We start from the raw sequence: 23823 nt of genomic DNA, 5'->3' as shown, positions 1-23823 counted from the left end.
GAGAGAGAGAGAGAGAGAGAGAGAGAGAGAGAGAGAGAGAGAGAGAGGCTAATCCAAGATGTCTTTCAGAGACAAGAGGAAAAAGAAACAATTCCCCTTTCCTTCGCTCATAAAAGAGAACTGGCTCTAGCTCCAGTCAAACAGAACCCAGGGTGTCTCCCCTTCCCTTCCAGGATCCTGGCCATTAGCAGACCAGTGACCAGAGCTTACAGGCTCGGAGAAGCACCCTTGGCAGAGACCAAAAAATCTTAGAGCCCAGGGGTCACTGCCTGGAGGGCCAGCTGCCCTTGATCGACACCCGTTCCCAGGCAGAGCTGGGCATCGGTGTTTGGTCTTTTCTTTCCTTCTCAGTTCTTAGATTCTAGGGAGGGAGGATGGGTGTCTTTCAAACTGTCCAGGCTGTTCTCAATGGCCCTTCAGAGAAGAGTCTGGCAAGACAATCAAATGCAGCAGAACGTTGATTGGATTGCGATTCAAAAACTAATAACACTAATATCTGCAATCAGCTATTCTGGGACAACTAGGAACATCGGGGTATGGAGCTGGCCCGCAATGATACAAGGGAATTGGAGTTAATTTTCTTTTCTTCTCTTCCTTTTTCAATAGTGTGTGGGGGAACGTGCCTGAGCTCACGCGCACGTGGACATATGTAAGCCACAGCACACGTGTAGAGGTCAGAGGACAACTTTGTTTGCATATCCTTGCCTTCTACTTTCTTCTACAGGTGCATACATCAAGCAAGATGGGCCTCCAGCTTCCCAGGATCCTCCTGTCTCCACCTTGTATCTCATCAGAAGAGTGCTGGGATTCCAGATGTGTTTTACCATGTCCAGCTTTGCATGGTTTCTGAGGGTCCAGATTCAGGTTCCCATGCTTGTATGGCAAGGGTTTTACTGATCCACCTACTCTGCCCTGGAGTTGGGTGTCCTGATAGCATTCTGATTAGGGGAGAGAATGTCCTGAGACGGTGCCTTAGTGTCTTCAATATGTACTTCACACAGGCACAAATGGGTACAACTTCAACTCCCGTGTTTGAGCTTCTTGCTAATTCAGTTGTGAGTTATGCCATCGGCTATTCTAGAGTCCCTATTTGTACTAGCAGAAGTCTTAGAGATCCGTAACTGGCTGACACCCCTAGAAACTACCAGGAGAATGGACAAGCCATCAGTGGTAGGCACTTGCTGCACTCACCTATAGCAGAGAAGCTCATGGGGGATCGGAGATCTCTTCATTGACAACGCCTCCCAGCTTAGCCTGACCACCATCAGTGTTCTTTCACCTCCTGACGGCTCTCTAGCATGCTAGTCACCCACAAGAGTGGCGATTGGCTGTTCAACCAGAGGAGAAAACAGATGCTCGCCTGCAGTCATATAAGAAATTAAATCCAGGAAACTGTGGAAGGGCGTGTTGCTAAGGACCGAGTCTGGGAGCACGTAGCTGCATATACATAAAGCTACATGGCCAGAGCTCAGAGCTGCCTTTGTGCTCCACTCAGGGTACAAACTACAAAGTCACCACATCTTCCTGGAAGCCTTCTTGCCTCTCCCAAGCCTTGTCACTCATAAAGGAAGACCTATTGGCCATTAGGAGGATGAAGTCCTAAGATGTATTATGTTGAAGGACACTGCTATCTCTGCCCATAGAGATGAAGCAAGATGAATGGACGGTATGAATGTCACCATTACAGTAAAAGCTAGTTTATCCGACAGGCAATCACTCAGAAGTCTCGGCCAACGAGGGCTGCTACTCTGAATGATAGGCTGAGGTCTCAGAACCACCATAGAATGATTTTTTTTTTTTTTTGCTGGAGAGAGTTTGATGGCTGACTAGGATGGAGAGCCACGCAGTAGGAACTGCCACTGAGTAAGGAATTCAGAACCAGGCTCTAGAGATTGGTCCAGCCTCTTCTAGGCTAGCTGATCTGGTTTTTTTGTCTTGTCTACTTTGAAGGAAGCTTCCAGCCCTATCAACCTAAACAGCAGGACTGAGGATAACCAAATAATCTCTTGACTTCCTGTTTTCCCATCTCTACACTTGCTAATCTCTGAACTGCACAGTCAGTTCGTCTGGCTGTACAGGACTACCCTACAAACATACCAGCAAAGGCTATGTCTCATTGCAATGACAGAATAGGAAGCAACTGGCAGCATTGTGAACTGTTTCATAAAGCATTTTTTTTTTAAGACCTTTTTCTTCTTCACCTCTTGATCCCCTGTAAGTTCCAAGCTCTCTGACATCAAAAGTTGCTTCAGAAAGCACAAGACATGTCATGCGTGACCGGGAAGGATGGTTTTACATTTCACCACCTTTGGTAAACATACCCTTGAGAAGGAACTTTCAAGGTGCCTATTAGTTTTGGCAGTCTCTGACTGTAGCATAGTAAGAACTATGTCAGGTGCCAAAAACAAAGAGCAAAGTTGAAAGAAGAATTCTGTCATAGAGCAAAGAACCTCACTGCTGTGCCAGTAACCAAACCTGGACCAAGAGTTTCAGAGGTTTCAAAAGATGGTGACTTACCTGCAGCAGAAAGTATCTGGGGACCATTGAGTGCCCAGCTCCTGAGCTGTTGACTCAGATCCTTCAAGAAAAACCAGGCGAAGCACAGAGCACAAAGGATAATGAGAGACAGCAGCACGGACTGCACCCACTCGGGACCTGGATGATCAAAGAGACAAATGCAAAGACATGGCTCAGCAGAGACACACGGGCACATCTCCCATGGGCCAACTTAGATGCAAGGAAACACACAGAAGAGGAGAGAGACAGAGACAGACAGAGAGAGAGACAGACAGAGACAGACAGAGAGACAGAGACAGAGAGAGACAGAGAGACAGACAGAGAGACAGAGAGACAGAGAGACAGAGACAGACAGAGATAGAGACAAAGACAGAGACAGACAGAGAGACAGAGAGACAGACAGAGACAGACAGAGAGACAGAGAGACAGAGACAGACAGAGATAGAGACAAAGACAGAGACAGACAGAGAGACAGAGAGACAGACAGAGACAGACAGAGAGACAGAGAGACAGAGACAGAGACAAAGACAGAGACAGACAGACACAACACACACATACACAGAAAGAGAGAGAGAGAGACAGAGACAGAGACAGAGGCAGAGAGACACAACACACACATACACAGAAAAAGAGAGACAGAGACAGAGACAGACAGACACAACACACACATACACAGAAAGAGAGAGAGAGAGACACAGAGACAGAGACAGAGAGACAGAGAGAAAGAAAGAGAGAGACAGAGAAAGACAGAGACAGAGACAAATAGACAAAGACAGAGAAAGACAGAGAGACAGAAACAAAGACAGAGACAGAGGCAAAGACACAACACACACAGACACACACAGAGATACAGACAGAGACAGAAACAAAGACAGAAACAGATACAACACACACATACACACACACACACACAAACAAAGAGAGAGAGAGAGAGAGAGAGAGAGAGAGAGAGAGAGAGAGAGAGAGAGAGATGCAGAGAGCCAAAGGCCCAGAGGCTCCTGATGATGCTGGAAGCTACATGAGGCACAGCCTGAAGTGTAGGAGAACATCTCTTTAATTCTAAACAGCTCCACACAACCCAGTAACCACCACCATAGCTGATGTCAGTTGTGGCAGGGACAAACAGAGCTCCCCACAGGTTCCTACAGCCTGAGGAGTCTCTTAAGTCTTTGTGATACCTTGACTCAAGTAAAAGCAGGTCCTTGACTTCCACACAGAAAACATTTCAGGACTAGGAAGTGTTAGGTAAAGGTGAGACATTTTAAGGGTATTTTAATTTAGCTTTTGTTTGTTTGTTTGGGGTTGTTTAGGTTTGTGTGTGTTGTTTTTTGTTTCTGTTGTTTTGTTTTGTTGTTTTGAGAGACAGGCATAACTATGTAACCCTGGCTGTCTGGAGTTCACAGAAATCTGCCTGCCTCTGCCTTCCCAGTGCTGATAGGGAGGTCATGAGCTATCATACCCTTAATATAGGTTATGAGCATAAGAACTGAGAGACAGAAAGGCACTGGGAAGAGAGTAAGAGGCTCTGAGAGCCTGGATGTGGGCCTCTGACAAAGTCACACTTTGTGGGCCTTAAAGTGCTCATATATGGGACTTTGGTGGAGCTTGAAGCTACTCTCTTTCAAAGTGTAGGTGAGATGGATGGGTGGTTCACAAGGGTGCCAGCCAAAACTGCCGCCGGTAAGATCTAGATCATAGGACCCAGGAAGGTAGGAGGCCTGCCCTGTACACAGGGTTAACTATTTGATCTGCGATTCCCAGAAAATGTGTAGGGGGAATGAGGGAGGATCTACAGGATGTCATAAACATCTGGGCTGTAAGCCTGGTCCCTTGGGGTTTCAGCAAGGACATCTCTGCACGCAGAGACGACATCACTGACAATGCACACAGCAGATGCTGCTCATGATGCACTCTTGCCTTCTCAGCTGCTTGGGACTCTCAGCTGGAGTTGACAGTGGGGCTCCTTCCCAGCCTGCATCCTAGCATTTTCCTTCTCTTCTATCCTCGATCAGATACGAATGATTTCCATACCACCCAAAGTTTCCCTGACCGCTTTTGGACAATAACAATAATGACTTTAAACATGCTGATAGGTCACTCTTTTTATTGCCAAGTAATACTCCATGAGTCAGAAATATAGATAGATAGATAGATAGATAGATAGATAGATAGATAGATAGATACAGAGACAGAGATAGATATATAGATGTATATATTTAATATATTCCTAGAATATATATCTTTAATCTATATCTAGAATATATATCTGGAATATATATCTTATATATATCATAAATATCTTCAAAGGAACTGCCAAATGGTGTATAGTTTCACTGCTTGACATTCCTACAGATAACAAGTGACAATTCTTGTTACTTTTATCTTCGTTCCCAATCTTGGGACCATCAGGGTTGACGTTTGTTGCACTGTATTTTTAATTTTGGCTACTTTCATAAGTACTATTGTATATTTCCCTGGGTCAGTGAGGTGACTCTGTGAGTGCAGGTGGTTGCCATGGAAGCCTGGCCACTTGAGTTCTGTTCCTAGACCTCACAGTAGACAGAGACACCCTGTACCTCCGACCTGTACCCCACCACCCTCTACACAACATACATACACCCCACACATAACAGGAATAAGTAAAATTAAGATAAATAAAATAGACGTTTCAGTTCGCACTTCTCTGATGACTATGTTAAATATCTTTTCAGTATGCTCTTGTTGCCCTGTAATCTTTGTTATTTGTTTATAAATCTTTTTGTTTAATTTTTAAAATTAAGTTGTTTTTAATCAAGCTTTGGGAGATTTGGGGGCTTTTTTCTTTTTTCTTGGACAGGGCCTCAGTCTGTAGCCTCTGCTGGCTTCAAATTCATGATTCTCTTACCTCTGTTTCCTCAATGCTGGGAATACAGGCTGTAACAGTGGATACAGTCATTTATCAGACATGTGTTTTGAAAATATTTTCTCCTTGCCTGTGACTTACCTTTCCCTGAGCTCAACAGTGGCTTTTTTCAAGAGCAGGAAAAGGATTTGTTGTTTATTTATTTTTCTATAAAATGGAATTTATCAACCTTCCCTAAAAGAAAATTCTTGCTCCAACTTATGGTGACAGGGTTTTTCTTTTTCTATTTTCTTTTTCATTTTAAGACAGGCTTTTGTGCACTCCAGAGTGGCCTCAAACTCACAATGTATCTGAAAATGTCCTTGAACCTGTGGTTCTCCTACTGAGAAAGCTGGGATTATAGGTGTGTGCTGTCACCACCCAGTTCATGTGACACTACAGCTTGGAACCCAGGTTTCATGCATGCTAAGCCAGTGATCTACCAACTGAGTCACATCCCCAGAGTAGTTTTTTCTAAAAGATATTTACAGGTGGGCTCGTAATCCCATGTCAGTAATCCATGGCTGGTTACTTACCAGATTTGGTATGAGACTGGGACCCCGGTTTTTGTGTTTAGAAGTTTCTTCAGAGAGCTGGGAACATTCAGTTGTTCACAGTATTTCTTGGAAAGGCCTTGAAAGTCTATGTACAGACTTGTTGTATGGCCAACAAACCCCAGGGATCTCCCTGTCTCTACCTCCCTAGCACTCAGATCCTAGACATTTATGCCTGTGTTTGGCTTGTTTTTACATGTGCCGGTGATCAGACTCAGGCCCTCATGCTTGTGTGGCAAGCATTTTCTTGAGCGAGCTGTCTCCTCAGGCCAAACCCATTCACATTTACATGATAATATTACATTGGTTCAGATAAAGGTTTGGTAAGGCTAGGCATGGAACATTTCCACTATTCTGGAAATTTTCCCCCCCCCACCTCTTAAAGAAGACATCTACTTTTCTATATATGAGTGTTTTGTGCCTGAATGTACGTGTGTACCAAGGTTGTCCCTGGCATCCACAGACTTCAGAAAAGAGCATCAGATGCCCTGAAACTGGAGCTTCTAATGGTTGTCAGCCATGATATCGGTTCTGGGAACTGAACCCAGATCCTCTGCAGGAGCAGCAAGTGCTTTTAATTCCCGAGCCCTCGATCTGGCCTCCTCATTCCTCTTTGCATGGCAAAGTTCAAACACTGTGAATCACTGTTCTGATTTCTTTCAGCATAGGCTTGTTTTAGATGTTCCAAGTCATAGACTCTCATGCCATGCACGTTTTTATAGCTGGCTTCTGTCACTGAGACTCATGCACTCTGTAGTATGATTCAGAAAATTGTTCTTTGGTATGTGTGTGTGTGCATGTGTGTGTGTGTGTGTGCACCAAAGCACACGTATGGAGGTCAAATGTCAACTTGTAGAAGTTGATACTTCTCCTTCTGTGTATTGAACTCCAGTGATCAGACATGGCAGCAAGTGCTTTTTATTTAGTAAACCAGTTCAATAACCCTATATTTCTAGTTTTGATGGTTTGTATTTGCTTGACCCAGGGGGTGGCACTATTAGGAGGTATGGCCTTGTTGGCATAGGTGTGCCACTGTGGACATCGGCTTTAAGACCCTCATCCTAGCTGCCTGGAAATCAGTCTTTTCCTAACAGCCTTCAGATGAAGATGTACAATCTGTAGCTCCTCCTGCACCATGCCTGCCTGGATGCTGCCATTCTCCCACCTTGATGATAATGGACTGAACCTCTGAACCTGTAAGCCAGCCCCAATTAAATGTTGTCCTTTGTAAGACTTGCCTTGGTCATGGTGACTATTCACAGGAGTAAAACTCTAAGACAGAAGTTGATAGCACGAGTCAGGTATTGCTGTGATAGGCCTGACCACATTGGATTGGAAGAATGTGGATTTGGGGAGTTGGGATTTGGAAAGCAGTGGAATCCTTTAAGTGAGACTTAATGGGCTATCCTAATAGGAATATGGAAGACTTTGCTGCTGTGAGTGATTTGAACTGCTCAGATCTGGCCCAAGAGGTTTCAGTGGAGAGTAATTTCAGTATGTGGCCTAGAGATTGTTTTACGGTACTTTGGTGAAGAATGTGGCTACTTTTTTGACCTTGTCTGAGGAGTCTGCCTGAGGCTAAGGTGAAGAGATTTAGATAATTGCTTTGAAAAAGAAAGTCTCAAAACAGCCTGGTATAGATTCTGTTCTGTAGATACTAAAGTTCACTCTTATGAAGAGTGTTTTAATGAAAAGGAGCAACCTGAGAAAAGAAAAATACAAAATATATGGTTCAAATATTAAAGGGACACCAGGAAGTAGAATACAGCTGAATTCTCTGTTCTAGGGGATAAGAGATTAAGGGAGTGGGACTTTGGGGCAAGATCCCACCCAGCCAACTTTAGGTCCAGGCGTGGTGATACACACCTTTAATCCAAGGAGATAAAGCAAGTCTTTACAAAGGACATTTCATTGGGGCTGACTTACAGGTAGAAAGGTTCAGTCCATTATCATCAAGGTGGGAGAATGGCAGCATCCAGGCAGACATGGTGCAGGAGGAGCTACAGATTGTACATCTTCATCTGAAGGCTGTTAGGAAAAGACTGATTTCCAGGCAGCTAGGATGAGGGTCTTAAAGCCGATGTCCACAGTGGCACACCTACGCCAACAAGGCCACACCTCCTAATAGTGCCACTCCCTGGGTCAAGCAGGTCTTTGAATTTAAGGACATCCTGGGACAGAGCAAGTTCTAGGTGAAGAAAAGGCTTAAGTCCAGGCATGGTGGTACACACCTTTAATCCCAGGAGAGAAGCATGCAGATCTCTGAGTTCAAGGTCAATCTACCGAGCAAGTTCCAGGACAGCCAAGCTTAGGCAGTGAGGGAGTTGGAAAACAGAAAGCTGGTAATAAAATGGGGGCAGGGGGACATGTTCCAGCCCCAGCAAGCAGCAGAACTCATCAGCCTCACCTATTTGGCTCTGGCCTCATAGTCAAGAGAAGAAGGAAACTACTAGAAAAATTGATGCTGGTTAGCTAGAACTAGGAAACTAGTGGTGATTAAGAAGAGACCAGCATCACTGAAGTGAAATCTTCTGGGAAGTGTTTTCTGAGAGCACAAAGAGGCTGTGTTCCAGAGATAGCCAGGGTTGTACCTCATGCTGCAGCTGTACTTGGTAATGTGTAAGAGTCACCCAGGTGGTACTGGTTTTAAAGGCATGAAGGGGTCATGGAGAGCAACTGAGGCTTGTCACTGTGAGAGGCCATGGAAGGCCATTAGTGAAGGTGCAGCCTCAGTTGCAGTTGATGGCCCAGGACAGAAGGGGTCATGCAAAGGAGCTGAGGCTTGGCACTATGAAGAGAGCCTATGAGAGGCTATTGGTGAAGCCTAGTTGCAGCGGAAGACCCCAGTGTATTGGAGATGCCAGTACCATGGGCTGATCTCCAAGAACAGCAGCAGCAGTGGGGTGGATCAACCTGAGCTTAGAGTGCTACAGAGGGCAGAGCTGGAGATGTGACCCAAACCCTTTGGAGGAGCCCAGAAGATCATGTGTGGATCCCAGGTATTAGAACAAGAAGATGTAATCTTGAAGTTGCCTTGGAGACCCCAAGATGTTAGAAATGCCAGAGCCATAGTCTATCTGCTGAGGAAAATTGCTAACAGGGAGTGGAACCAGACCGAGAGAAAGACACTTGTTACAGTCAACAAAAATGAAAAAGGAGTTGGAGATCTGAAGACCGCTTTGACGTCAGCCATGGAGATGCAGAGTTTGGCTTTTGCCCAGCTGGTTTCCTGTCTTGCTTTGCAGATTACAGTTCAGTGATTGGATGGATCTCAGAGAGACTTTGAACTTTGCACTTTTAACATTGGTGAGACTGCTATCGACTACGAGGACTTTGGAAGTTGGACTAAATGTACTTTTTTATTATGCTGTGTTTAGGTATGGCCCCCCCCCACCCCATAGACTCATGTGTTTGAACAATCCTATGGAGGCCAGGGAGTGGAACGTGATGGTTTGTATATGCTTGGTCTAGGGAGTGGCACTATTTAGAGGTATGGCCATATTGGAATAGGTGTGTCACTGTAGGTATGTGCTTTAAGACCCTATCCTAACTGCCTGGAAGTGAGTCTTCCACTAGCAGCCTTCAGATGAAGATGTAGAACTCTCAGCTACTCCTGCACCATGTCTGCCTGGATGCTGCTATGCTCCTGCCTTGATGACAGTGGATTGAACCTCTGAACCTGTAAGCCAGCCCCAATTAAAAATTGCCCTTTGTAAGATTGCCTTGGTCATGGTGTCTGTTTACAGCAGTAGAACCCTAACTAAGACACTACTTTTGGCTGATATCAGTAAGTCTTCCATGAAAAATACTGAAACAGTACTTCTATAGACATAAGTTTATTTCTCTGTATAAATACCTAAGGGAAAGGAATTTCTGGGTGTTAGGGTGATTATTTATCTAGTGAACATTTTCAACATGTGGTCAAATGCTTCTCCAAAACCATAGTTACCATTGCCTCTGCCTTCCTGAACACCACTCCCAGGCCTGGGATACATGTGAGGTACTGTTGCTGATATATGATCCAGGCAATCAACTACAGAACTGAGCACCCCTGTCGAGCATTGCCGGGGGTGGGGGTGGAGGGGTGGGGGGTGAGGAGGGTGGGGGAGTGGTGATGTCCCAATTCTCATCCCACTGTTTAAAGAACTTGCAGACTATTCAAGGGGAAGGAGAGCATCCCAGTGATCCACGAAGGTTTTCTGAATAAGCCGGAACACTGAGCTTCCCCTGTGAGGTTTCCTGTGGAGTCCATTGTCCAGAACAGTGATGTCTAGATGCCAGAGCAGAACCCTAGATTCTCAGGCAGAGTTAAGAAGGTGAGCCCTTTCCAACAAATACCAGTGAACAACTGAACATCGCTGGGCCTCAGGAGAAAAGAAATGGATTTTACATGCAACAGACTTCTTGGAAATGCAGGAAGTGGAGAAAGAAAATGCACATCGTCCTGTCATCCTAGCTACAACTCTCTTGTTACTCAGTTTGATTCTGAGTGGATGGTTAGGTTTTTGACAGAAAATGAGGGGTCTGGGAAAATGGCTGTAAGTCAGCACAATACTTCCCAGGAAAGAGTGAGGACCTGTTCAGATCCCCAGTACCCATGTTCATTGCTGGAATTAAAAAAAAAAAAAAGGAATGCAGTAGCTCCTGCTCGGAACCCTATCTCTCAGGAGGCAGAGGCAAGAGGTTCCCTGTGGCTCACTGACCAGCAAACCTAGTCATGTAGGTGAGTTCTGAGTTCAATAAGAGGCCTAGTCTCTAAAACTGAGGTGGTGAGTACCTGCGGAAGAAACAAGGTGCTGAGCTCTGGACATGCGCGTGCGCGCACACACACGCACACACACACACACACGCACACACACACACACACACACACAGAGAGAGAGAGAGAGAGAGAGAGAGAGAGAGAGAGAGAGAGAGAGAGGTTTACTGTTAGATGGGTTAGCTCTGACTCCCAAACCCAAATATTCAGGGTCTTTATTTCAAAGATGACATTCAGATATCTTATTTGCAAATCAGCCATCCCTTTTTTTATTTAGTGTCTTACTAAATCTCTGGATTTTAAATCATCTATTGAATGTCCTACCCACCCCCTTCGCCCCATCAGAATAATGCTTAGGAATTAAAATTCTCTGCGATGCAAGCACTTTTTAATTAGACAGAGACCTTGGAGCCTGGTCACTATATTTCTTCACTGAGCTCATCTGGCTGATTAGAAGAAGATGAAATGGAGAGATGCTGGAAGGGAGGTTGGCAGGGAAGGAGGGCTGAAATGCCACTTGGAACATCCTGAGTCCACCGCTGCCTGTCTAGCCTGAGGCCCCTGAAGTGGGGAGGCACTTGAACACCCACAGGACTTGCCGGGTAACAATTTGGCCCATGCTTCTTGGCAAAGCCAGAGAAATATAACCATTTACTGAAATGTAAAGCGTCTCTGCCCTTGAGATTCTCCATGGTAGTCGGTAAAGGCAGGAGCCAGTTTCTCTTTGTCTTATTGTTTTTCTGAAGATCGTTGAGTCTACGTTCTGTCAATGCTTCCTCCAAATTATATAGAATGACTAAGATCTGGGTATGACCTGAAGGTCAGGAGAAGGACATTTTGTTGTTTCAAAGGTGGACAGATGCTCAAGGCTGCTTCAGAACATTCAGCAACTGGCCTGTCTGGGTAGTCAAAGTGGTGTTAAGATACATCAGGGTGACAGTCCCATGGTTTACATTTTATCCTGGAGGTCAGTTAGGTTGATCTGCAAGTGGGAAACCCAGGGGAGGAACTCTCTTCTATGGGAGGTGGCACAGGAGGTTTGGGCAAGGCCAGAAGGAAGACGAGACTTGTGCCCATGCCTAGAGGTAGAATCATGAAGAAAAGACTCAAAAGTAGAAGCAATAACCATAGAGAAATTGACAGGAAAAGACAAGGAAGGGCAGGAACATGTGCACACGCATACACATGCACACAGATACACACTCACATGCACATACATGCACATGCACACACAGTTTACTATTGGGTGGTTGAGAGAGAGAGAAAGAAGAGAGGAGGAATGTGGTGAGAAGAAGAGGAAAAGGAGAAGAAAAGAGAAGAGGGGGAGGAGTCATCAGGAAAGAGGGTTGAAAAGGAGAAAGGCTTGGAAAGCCTAGGAAGGCAAGAGAGAAGAGAGAGAGAGAGATGGGCTAAAGAGAAGGAGAAAGGGGAGAAGAGCAGGAAGTGAGAAAACGCAGAGAAGTCAAGCAAGCAGACGGTGAATGCAGACTGGCCTCAGAGCCTACCAGCCATGCCGCATCCTACTAAGAGCAACAGGGACTTTTGTGATCAACTGGGATCAGAGTTTTGAGTCTTTATGTTCCAGGTGACAACCTCCAGTGAGAAGACTACAGGGTCAGAATCTGTTGCCTGTGCTGTACAAGTGTGACCTGGTCCTTCCTCCTAGCCTCATGCTCCAGAAATAAAACCCAGACTCAAAATATATTTACAAACACCTTGACCATATAGCTAGGCTCTACTCTGACCTGATACAAAATAAATATTCCATTTATTCTAACCTACATTCTGACACATGACTGGTTACCTGTGCTCAGGGACCATGCATCCTTCTCCTCACATCTTCCCGGAGACTCTCCCACCTGGCTTCATTCCAGAATCCTTTCTCCCTCCAGGTCATCCCACCTCCCATTTCCTGTCTAAGCTGTAGGCCATAGGTTTTTAATTGACGGGTGATACATCCATATCATACACAAGATACCCTCTTCATTGTGTTACCAAGAGTTTGGCCATGAGGTAGCACAGCACTCAGCTGCAGCCTGCTGGGAACTGGCACACCAGCCTTGCCTTCTTCATCTGAATAAAAGGGTTCTGGCTGCACTAGCCCAGCAGCATTGCCAGACAGTGAAATGAGACGTGTCGGGGAATCTGAGAGTGTGCCGGGGTGGAAGACCACCATTGTCCCTGCTCTTTTCATCTCTGTTTGCATTTGGGTGCAGCTGGGCCAACGTTTCTCTCCAGGCAAGCCCGGTTGGATGGATAGATATGATTGACTCTGTTCTTGGATTGTGCAAAGAGTAATCAATTATCCCCTGAAATAAGGTATCCTGGGCATCACAGAGAATCACTCTGAAAGTCTATTGTTCCTCAATGTAGCATTTGTCCTACACAAAGGAGCTGATGAGAGCTGGGGGGGACGGCTCCGTTGGAGATACGCTTGCCTCATAAGTATGAGGACCAGATCTCCAGAAGTCGTGTAAGTGCCAGGCAATCATGGCGGCTAACCTGTAATCCTAGCACTCAGGAGGCAGAAGCGGATCACTGAAGCAAGCTAACTAGCTAGCCTAGCCGAATCTGTGAGGTTGAGGTTCAAGTGGGAGACCCTGACTTAGCATACAGAGAACAATTCAGAAAAACACCCCGTGTCAACCTCTGATCTACACACACACACTTGAGATGTTCACTAAAAAATTTAAAAAAAAAAAAAAGAAGGAAGAGAGAGGGTGGAAAGCACAGGAACCATGGCTTATGTTCAAAGACAGCCCCCAGTATGTCTACAACAAAATCAGTCAAAAGTCATGTATCCCTGAGAGGCAGTGAGCAGGCAGAGTGTGCTGAGTTTTTTGTACAGAAGGACAAGAGGCAGGCCTAGGGCTCAGGAAATACTGACAGGCCCTAAGACTGACGAGAAATCGTAGCATCCGCACCAGACCTCAGCAATTGTTTTTCTCCACTGCAGATTCAGAGAATGAATCAATCAGATGACACAGATGACGAAGTAGAAACCCACATGCTGCCCTGTGGCATTGAGGGCGGCCACAAAACACAGCTGAAATGCGGATGAAGGATGTGAGACAAACACCCACCAACAGCAGCTAGTAGGAAGCAAGAGACAGAAGAGCCTCTGGAGCCCTGGGCTGAGAAGATGGCTGGGATTTGAGAAGGGTGGTGCCCTGGGTTTGCTAAATTATTTTTTATTTTTTATCTTCTTTTTTGTGTCTTATTATAGCCCAGAAAATTCATTACAGCCATTTGATGTATTAGCAAATTGGTTAAATAACAAGACCCAATTTGCTATGACTGTCAAGAGGGAGCAAGAAGCCGAGCCTGTCTTGCTGAAAGGTGAGAAGAACACACGGATGCCCTCTGAGATGAGCATGGTAGCCCTATGGGGCTCTCGGAGTCGAAATTAAAAACAAGGCAAGGCCGGAGCCTGAAGAAAAGATGCCAGGGGCTGTGGAGATAGTTCAGTTGTAAAGTACCTGTATAAGTATCCAAATTCAATCTTGAGAATCCACATTAAAACAAAACATAAAACATCACCCCCAGCAACAACAACAGCAACAACAACAAAAACTAGATCCGGTGGCATGCACTTCTAATGACAGTGATAGGAAACAGAGGCAGAGGGATCCCTGAGACACATACAGACAAAACAGACAAACACAGATGCACATACACATACATACATACACACACATACACATATATACACATACCACACATGCACATACATACATACATACATACATACATGTACACACATACACACACATCACACACATACACACATATTATACACATACACACATACACATATACACACACATACAGACACATATACACACATACACACACATACACACACACATACACACACACATACACACACACACACACTTCCCCAGATAGTAAAAGCTGATGGATTTATAAGAAATGGTTAGGATAATGAATGAGCATGTGGAAAGCTCCCTGGGCAAGAAACAACTCAGAATCAAGCTTCAATCCACCTTGCTTTTTATAAATAGGACCTAGATGAATATGGAGTCAGATACCTTTAATCCCAGCATTTGGGAAGTAGAGGCAGGCTGACTTCTGTGAGTTCAAGAACAGCCTAGTTCATATAGTGAGTTTCAGAACAGCCAGGGGTACATAAAGAGACTTGTGGTGGTTTGGATATGCTTTGTCCATGGGAAATGGCACTATTAGGATGTGTGGTCTTGTTGGAGGAGGTGTGGCCTAAATGGCACTATTAGGGGGTGTGGCCTTGTTGGAGGAGGTGTGGCTTTGTTAGAAGTGCCTTACTGTGGGAGTGATGATCTCATATATATGCTTAAGTCTGGCAGAGTCAGTCCTCTCCCGTCTGCAGTTGGATCAAGATGTAGAACTCTCAGCTCCTTCTCCAGCACCATGTCTGCCTGGACGCTGCCATGCTTGCCGCCTTGATGATAATGGACTGAACCTCTGAACCTGTAAAGCAGCCCCAGTTAAACATTGTCCTTTATTAGGTAGCCTTAGTCATGGTGTCTCTTCATAGCAAAGGAAACCCAAACTAAGAAAAGACTTTGTTTTAAAATAAATATAAAAATAATAAAAATAAAAGAATAAAATAAAAATAAAAGAAATTGAATTCTTAGTGAGGCAAAGTTTCTCTTTACAGGGACCTTTTCACTAATAAAAAGACAAGAGAGGAGATCACTGATTCCCTATAATTTTTGGTTTTGTTTTGTTTTATTTTTTGAGGTAGGATTTTGCTATACAGACCAAACTGTCCTTGAATTCACTATCCTCGGTTTCTTAAATTCTGGGGCTACAGATGGGCATCGCCATTTTAAATCAAACCATGAGCTATGGCAGTAAAATCTAAACCAAAATAATTTATCTGCTCTCATCCCTTCAACCTATAAATGACAGTCTAGTGGCGTACCCATAGATTAAGAAATTTAGAAGCCGTACCTACCAAGTAACCAAGGGCAACCAGTGGACAGTCCTTGGGGCCTGAATTCAACAGACTCTTTGAAAATGGTGAGTCAGTTGGAAAATCTGGACACAGGAATTGTTAATATTTTAGTGTTTTCTCAGAACTGTTTCTATGCTTCCGGAAGAAACTGCGTCATTCAGAGAATTTTTTTTTTTTTACAGGAACACTAATAATGTCTGGTGTGTCTTCTCATGGAAGGACTGTGGAAGCGATGAGGGAGACATGGACCTTTATGGTACTGCTCTGCTGTGTGTATGTTGCATATTTTCCATATTAGAAATATCAAGCCAAGGCCTGGGGAAGTAGCTCAGCAGGTAATGCGCCTGCTATGCAAGTATAAGGGCCTGAATCCAGATGCCAGACGCCCATGTAGAACGCTGGGCATGATTTTCCTTATAACCCCAGCACTCAGAGAGTACGGTCAAGAAGATCCCTGAGGCTCCTGGACAGCCATTGTTGATGAATTAAGTTTCAGAGAGAGAGAGAGAGAGAGAGAGAGAGAGAGAGAGAGAGAGAGAGAATAAGGAGGAAGACATCCTTAATAAGAGCTAAGGCTCTTAGCTCCTGTCATCCATGTACATGGTCAAGGTGCTGGCCAGTGGCAGCTTCAAGTGTAAGGCTCATAAGGGCTCTGCTGAGATCTTTGTTGGAAGATTTCAGTCTTGAGGAACCCAAAGTCATGGGGTCCAAGATGGTGAACTGTTTCTCCACACACACAAAGCAGACACAGAACCCAGCACCATTTGGTACCCAAGCTCCATGAACAGGACTGATAGCCCTTACATCTGTAGCAAAGGCAAGGTTTGTTTAGTAGAACCAACCAACCGTTCAACATCCCAACCAACCAACACTCAAGAGGAAGCACCAGTTTGAGCATGTTCACTGGGGAGAAGACTGTCGGCTCTCAGACACGACCTTCCAAGGGCTAAATGATTTCCTGAACATTTCCCAAGTACTTCCTCTCATTTCTTCCTATAAGAGATGCCCTGAACAAATACCAAGGTATTGATTTTCCAATTGATCGAGGCGGAAAATGCTTCATACAGTTATGACTCCTGACAAGTGGGGGTAAAAAGCCAATCATAATGTGTCCATTTACTTTGCTTGATTATACTGCCTGATAACACAATATGTATACCAACACCCCCCCACACACACACACACAAGGACTTCTTCCTCCCCCCTTCTGAACTGCCTGAGCTTACTAACCCTTCCAGTTAATACTGAAATCCATCTTACTATATGTGGCGTGAATTTAAAGTCCATTCCAAGTGGGCTCTGTGTGTGTGTGTGTGTGTGTGTGTGTGTGTGTGTGTGTGTTCGTGCCATGGTTGCACACTGTAATCTTCCCTGTATCCAGGAAGACTTAACTTGCAGAGCACAGACAGCTCAGATTTGTGGATAGGGTTAATAGAGGGTGTTTGGTGGGGGCTGTTGTTGCGAAAGGAAGTACTGAAAGCCTACTTGTTGGTTATAAATATCCTTTTTTCCATATTGATTAGAAGGCAGCAAAATGAAAAGGATTACCTTATTAGACTATATTTAGGCCTAAGGATGCCCTGTGTGCTTGACTCGGGGCACTTGTAAGAAACTCACTAATTATATGAGATGAAGTACGAGGTCTGTTTAAAGCCCCAGACGTCCTGGCCACCCCTGGTCCTGGGCAGATGTTTCTTTCATGGCTTCATAGAGATTCTCTGTTCTACCCGCCCCTCATGGCTGGTCAGGGGCCTTCTGTGCATTGCTTCAGAATTGCAGGGGAGTACATTAAATAGGGTCTCTGTTAGAGGGTAAGGATGGTCTGCTTGTCCTTTGCTATGGACTAGGGGCTAAGGCTGGCATCGAGTGGGAAGGAACGTAGCTGAGTACATCTTTAAATAAACTGCTTCACAATCAAGCTCTCCTGAACTCCCAGGAAGTGAATCACTGGGGGCAATTGTGGTGACTCAGGAGACAGCCGAGCCCTCAGCTCCGCGGGGCGCCTGAAAGCCTTCTTGTTAATCTTTGGAAAATGCATCAAAAATGTGTTCTGCTTTTTCCTGCCTCCTCAAACAATGAATACCAAACAGACCTTATTCCTTTCTTGATCAGGAAAATCAACCCTTCCTTTGCCTTCTGAAGCTCAGCCTGGTCTAGTCCTGTGATGGACAGCCCTCTGGTCTAGGAGGTTCTTGACAAGAGAATGAGCTCAGAGGTCAACATTGCCTGAACCTTGAGCTTGTTTCTCTCAGTATAATCTGAGCTCTCTGGATTCAAGAGTCCTCTACTCAATGGATCCCTTCTTCATCAGACCAGAGCAAGAGTTCAATAAGCAAGAGAAGTGGTTGAAATGTTGCAAGTGTACTGATCATCCTAGGAAGATGCTGGGGGACACTCGGATACCAGCAGCATTCCATTGTCTCCAGTTAGCCTGCCATGGCTGACCTCACTCATTCCTGCATAAGGGTGGGGCCTCTCTAGTCACTGTGAGCTCCTTAAAGTGTGGCCCAGTGATATGAGATGTTCCACCAGCTTAAGAGTGACCCCCAAGACAGGGTCTTACTTTGACTACAGTGACATCGGTCAAATAAGCATGCCTCATCAAGTCCCAGGATCCTCTCTGAATATGGAGCTTCATCCCTTAAGTTATGGGGTTGAGTTAAAAGTTAAGGTGAGCAGAGATTTCTGCAGCCTCCTGGCACTTGGACAGAGCCCCAGAAGGGAGCAATTAATCTCCCCATTGGTGCAGGCAAGGCAGTACCAGGCTTCGATTTTGGCTGCGTTGTTTAATTTTCACTTCTGCTAACAGCCTGCCTTTAATGTCACCTCTCTCCTTATTCATTCCTGGCTTTCTGAGCTGCCACAGAAACCTCTCTAGGCAAAACAGTAAAAGTGAATGATAAGTCGAAGCCAGGTTCATTCTCGGTAATATATAACTTGGCCACTAAAGCAATTACTTAATGTAATGTTCCTTGGGAAGGGTGGGATGCTGAGCTTATTGAGTGGGTGCCGACTGTGTGCCAGGTCCAAGCTGGGCATTTCATCTCCTCCAGTCCTCCCTGATGTGCAGATCCCAGAGGTTCACACTTCTGTGACACCCCCGTATATTTGTACCCACTAATTATGAGCCATTATGTCATCCCTACTTTCAAACAAGGCAGCACTTAACCATCACTCTTCCATCCAGCTCCAAACCCCCTTGTCAACTCCATGGGCTTCAAGGAAACTTGGCCAATGGGTATCTCTGCTTCTTAACCACATTTTGGGAGCAACAACAGCCAATATACTTGGTAATTGGTTGGCCCTTTCTGCTGATCACAGAATGGACTAAAGTTAAAAACAAGGAACTTCAGACCCTGTCTCAAACCACTGTGACACACAGAGCCCATTTCCCCATTTGTAAAACATCAAGATGGACCCAAAAGTTCTTAACCTCCTGCCCTCTTTACAGACCTCAGGATGTTACAATTCCATCCATTGGTTGAGTCAGTGATTCTGTGTTAAACGCCCTAAGAACATGACCATCTTTTCCAAATCCTTTGAAATTCTGTCACCTCCATGGCTCTCCCCAGTCCTCAAAGCATCTGGGGGCAACTGAGCTACAAAGGAATGAAGAACTATTGCACTCTCCAAGACTTGCCTCTGAGGAGTCCCAGCATCCAGGCTCTACTTCTCATGTCTTAGCCTCCACACAGGTCTTCTCCAAGCCCTCTGCACAGTGACCCAACAGTCAGCCACCTGCTTCCTCGTCCCACCCTAAACTCTCTGCCCCAGAATTATTTCCCACTCCCCTCCTTCTACCTTGTATGCTCCATCAAAATAATCCCACAGAGGGAAGGCTGCTTGAAAGCCAGTGAACCTGAATGCTCAGGCCACTCGGATGTTTCCACACCTCTCCCCAGAACATTCACCCCTCTGTGTCCTCATCCGCCTTCATACTCAGCTTCACTGACCTCCCTGCCCTGCCACTGTGCTCTTAAACCCTAAATGCCTTTTCCATTCCCTTTCCTTCTCTCACCTCTGCCTATGGTTGTCTCTTTCCTTGCTCTGGTTATCTATCACTTTAGAGTGCTATCTATAAGGGGAGACAGGGACCAAATCAGACCTCCCTAGTGCTTCCCTTAATAGGGCCTTCCTTAAGAGGAGTTGTTGAGTGAACCATTAAATCACAAACGATCTGGAAAAAGCCAGATCTATCTGGAAGGTCCATCCTCAAGCACAATGTTTGAGCAAATGGAGAGATGGAGAGATGGATGAATGGGTGGATGGATGGATGGATGGATGGATGGATGGATGGATGGGGTGATGGATGGTGGGTGGATGGGTGAATAGATGAATGCATGGATGGATGGACAGAAAGGTGAGTGGGTAGATGGATGGATGGATGGATGGATGGATGAGGTGATGGATGGGTAGATGGATAAATGAATGCATGGGTGGGGATGAGTGGGTGGATGGATGGATGGATGGTTGGATGGGTGGGGATAGGTGGATGGATGGATGAAAGGAAGACTGTTAGTCTTTCATGTTCCTCCTACTCAAGACCTCAATTTTTGCCTTTAAAATAGAAGAGCTTGCACTCAATGGCTTTTTCCAGATCGTTTGTGATTTAATGGTTCACTCAACAACTCCTCTTACGAAAGGCCCTATTAAGGGAAGCACTAGGGAGGTCTGATTTGGTCCCTGCCTCCCCACCAAGGCACTCCTATTGGGATGGAGAAAAGCTCCCATCTGGAACAGAGCCCACTTGATCACAGTGGGAAGGATAGAACGAGCACACAGCACATTTCATCTTGCAAAGCACCATCACACACACCCAGCTTCAGGCAGGCAGCAGACTTGAGGAGGACTATAGTATAGGGTCATCAGAGAAACCTGCCAGAAAGTGCTGAAGTCTGGGGACTTCCTGGGTTTGGTGTCTGATCCCTGTCTCTAGTCAGATTAGAGTGAACATGTGAAGTAAAAATGAACTCACGGACCTTCAGTGAAAGTCAACACTGTTCAAAAGACAGGGAAAAGCTAGGCATGGTAGTGCATACTTGTAACCCTAGTACTGGGGAGGTGGAAGCAGGTGGACCCATTGGGCTCTCTGACTAGCTAGCTTAGTCTACTTTGCAGATACTACCAGGTCAATGAGAGACCTTGTCTCAAAAAACAAGGTGAATGAATCTAAGAAATAGCCTGAAGTTGACTTCTAACCTCCACACCTATGCATACATATGTGCACGCATACACACACACACATATATATGTATATATATACATATATATATATATGTATATATATACATATATATATACCCATACATACCTACACAGATATACCTGTACCATACACAAACACCACCCTGCACACATGCACACACACACACACAAATTCACACAAATGTGTTCACAACCCATTTAATTCCCCCAATACAAAACCAAGAAGGTCTCAAAGCCTGATCTGTGATCTCCAAACCCCACTGTGACATTTCCTTCTAACAGATCCCTGGTGCCTTACAGCATGAGCTCAGTGACCACCAAGGATATGTCTGTATATGTCTAGAGTCTGCCACAGAACCACCTGATCTCCCTTAGCCATTCTAGAAGCTTCAGTAAACTAGCAGTCAGACTGTCAACTACTGAGGGCTAAGCAGGAATTTCCTTCTCTACCTTCCTGTGTAAAACAGCATGAAGACCCCTGCAATTGAAGGAAAACTCAAAAAACAAACAAACAAACAAAAAAACTAGAGAAAATTGAGATAAGGAGGATTTTTTTTAAATGTTGTTTTCCAGTGCCACTAAGTACTCATGGCTGGGCTCCCAGGTCTAGGTGGGGTTCCCCTCCTATCTGCTTCCAGAGACATGTGTGTTCCCATCAATATAAAATGCTTTCCTGGTAATGTGAATATCTGTTCATATCAACATTCCCCTCTGGAAACCAGGGACTGAAGAACTGTTCCCAGAAGGGCACAGTAAATATTTTAGACCTCATGTGCTATTCTCTCCAACCCTACTTTGCCATGTGACAAGGTAGCATCTGTGAACATCACACAGATAGCTTTAGTTACAAAAGATGGAGGCTTGCTTATGGCTCTATGGCCACTGTTTCCTGACACTATCAGTGAACAAATGGGGAAAAAAAAAACCCTATCTCGTTGCCTGAGAGAAGTATTTCTACAATTGTTCTTTTAATGAAGAAGAAGGCATCATAATCATGGACTCTATCACTAACAGCTTATCTCAGTCTGACTGACAAACTGAATTGGCACCCATGTGCCTCTCAGTCACTCATAGTTGGTCCCATAAGAAAGCAAAATACACTTTAGAAATCCCCATTACTGTTGATTTGCAAGTTCCTTGTCATGGAAAATATATTGGCAGCCATTGTCTTAGGGCTATCTGGTCTACCTCATGTGCACCAGTTCCCCCATCCAACCTGAGGAGTCAAACACTGCTGCCCTGGCCAATGAGCCAGCTGCTCTCCTGCACTAGAGACAATTAGCTCTCTTTCTTTTGCTGTCCTTCACCTAACACTCAAAGATGGCCTGAATATGTTGAATAGATCAGCTATCCTGATTCACTTGTCAAAATGGATCAACTGTTACAGCCTGAACCTTCAGGATTCTTACTGATACTCAGAAAATCACAGGAGCATCATGTGGGCTTCTAGAGAAAGGATAGTCGCCAGCCGTGGCTTCCACCCCAGCTCACCATCCTTATCCTCCTTCTGCCCTAATGGCTCACCCTGTGTTGTCACTTGCTGCAAATGAGTCATCTCCTGTCGTGGTGGGAGGACCCGGCCTAAGAATCTAAGGTGGGGTAGGGACTTAGATGACTTGCTAGTTGGTCCTTCCCAAGCCTGTGAGAAAAGTGAGTTCAAGTCATCAGGAGACCTGGGCAGGAAACATTGTGATTAGGTCTCACTTGGCTCATTCTAGATTTTTAGGAATTACATATTTTTCTTGGATCAGAGTTGATTCTAGAATCATACTAGACATTTTCCTTCACAGTTTAGCTCTTATTTAAAGCTGAGAGGAGAGAAGAGTTGGGAGAAGGAAAGAGAAACAGGCCTGTGTTTAGAAAAGTATTAATTTTTCATTGGATTTATTTAAACTGCAAACTCTCTAATAGATTTCTAATATTTGGCTCATTTATTATATTAAGTAGATAATGGATGTGCGTAGTTAAAAAATAATTCAAACAGTCCAAAAGGGTTAGCCGTGAGGTAACCCTTGAGGTAAGCTGGCTTTTTCTGTGAACCTCCAAAGACAGCATTTTGTATGTAAAAGCGCACACATACACACACACACACACACACACACAATTCTTAAACAAATGGCAGTAGCACATCCTATATACAGTGTTCTGTTCTTTGCATCCTTCCCTCAGCAATATATCTTGAAGCTTATTCCATATCAGTATCTATAAAGCTGCCTCGTTCTTTTTAACATAGCACCATAATTTGTTTATGCAGCCCCCTGGTGAGGGGCATTCATTCTCCACAGAAGTTTTTCAGAGAATGAGATTAACACTCCATTAGCTGAGACATGGCAGCGAAGCAAGGTGAGACTTGCAGTGGTGCACAGAGGCTGATAAGGGGGTAGAGCAGTCACTCTTCCCAAAAAGCTTCAAAAAAGACTCTTGTATATCTGACCCAGGACACACATCTGCCTGTGGGGGGGGGGGGGGAATAGGGGGTATATGGATCACCAAAATAGCTGGAGCTGGTATCTTTGTTGCGTTAGGAAGGCAACCTGGCTCCCAGATGTTGCTCTTTTCCTCCATGGAGTTAGTAAGACAAAGTCTGCCTCTCAAAACCTCAGCATTTGCCTTGTCTGAAGAATTGATTCTGTGGGTGGCTTTAAAAGACAGGTCTACTATCCTGCTTCCTCTGCCTCCCTGCAGGGACCCTCTCAGTGCCATGGGCTTCCCAGCACATCTAGGGGGCAGGTTGCAAAGAGTGGGGGAAAGAGCACTCTGTGCCCAGGTGTGACTTCTCCCATTCCCAGGGGACCCTAATCCCACAATGTCCCCCTCCTGCCTTCTCCAGGGTCATCAAGCTCCCAACACAGATGCAGTGAAACATGGTAAACAACAACAACAAACAAAAACATGGGGATGGGGAGAGAGAGAGAGAGAGAGAGAGAGAGAGAGAGAGAGAGAGAGAGAG

This window comes from Grammomys surdaster, unplaced genomic scaffold (genome assembly GCF_004785775.1).
Source record: "Grammomys surdaster isolate TR1022 unplaced genomic scaffold, NIH_TR_1.0 193, whole genome shotgun sequence".
In the NCBI taxonomy this organism is placed as follows: domain Eukaryota; kingdom Metazoa; phylum Chordata; class Mammalia; order Rodentia; family Muridae; genus Grammomys; species Grammomys surdaster.
The sequence above is the reverse complement of the archived record's forward strand: the minus strand, read 5'-3'. Positions refer to the sequence as shown.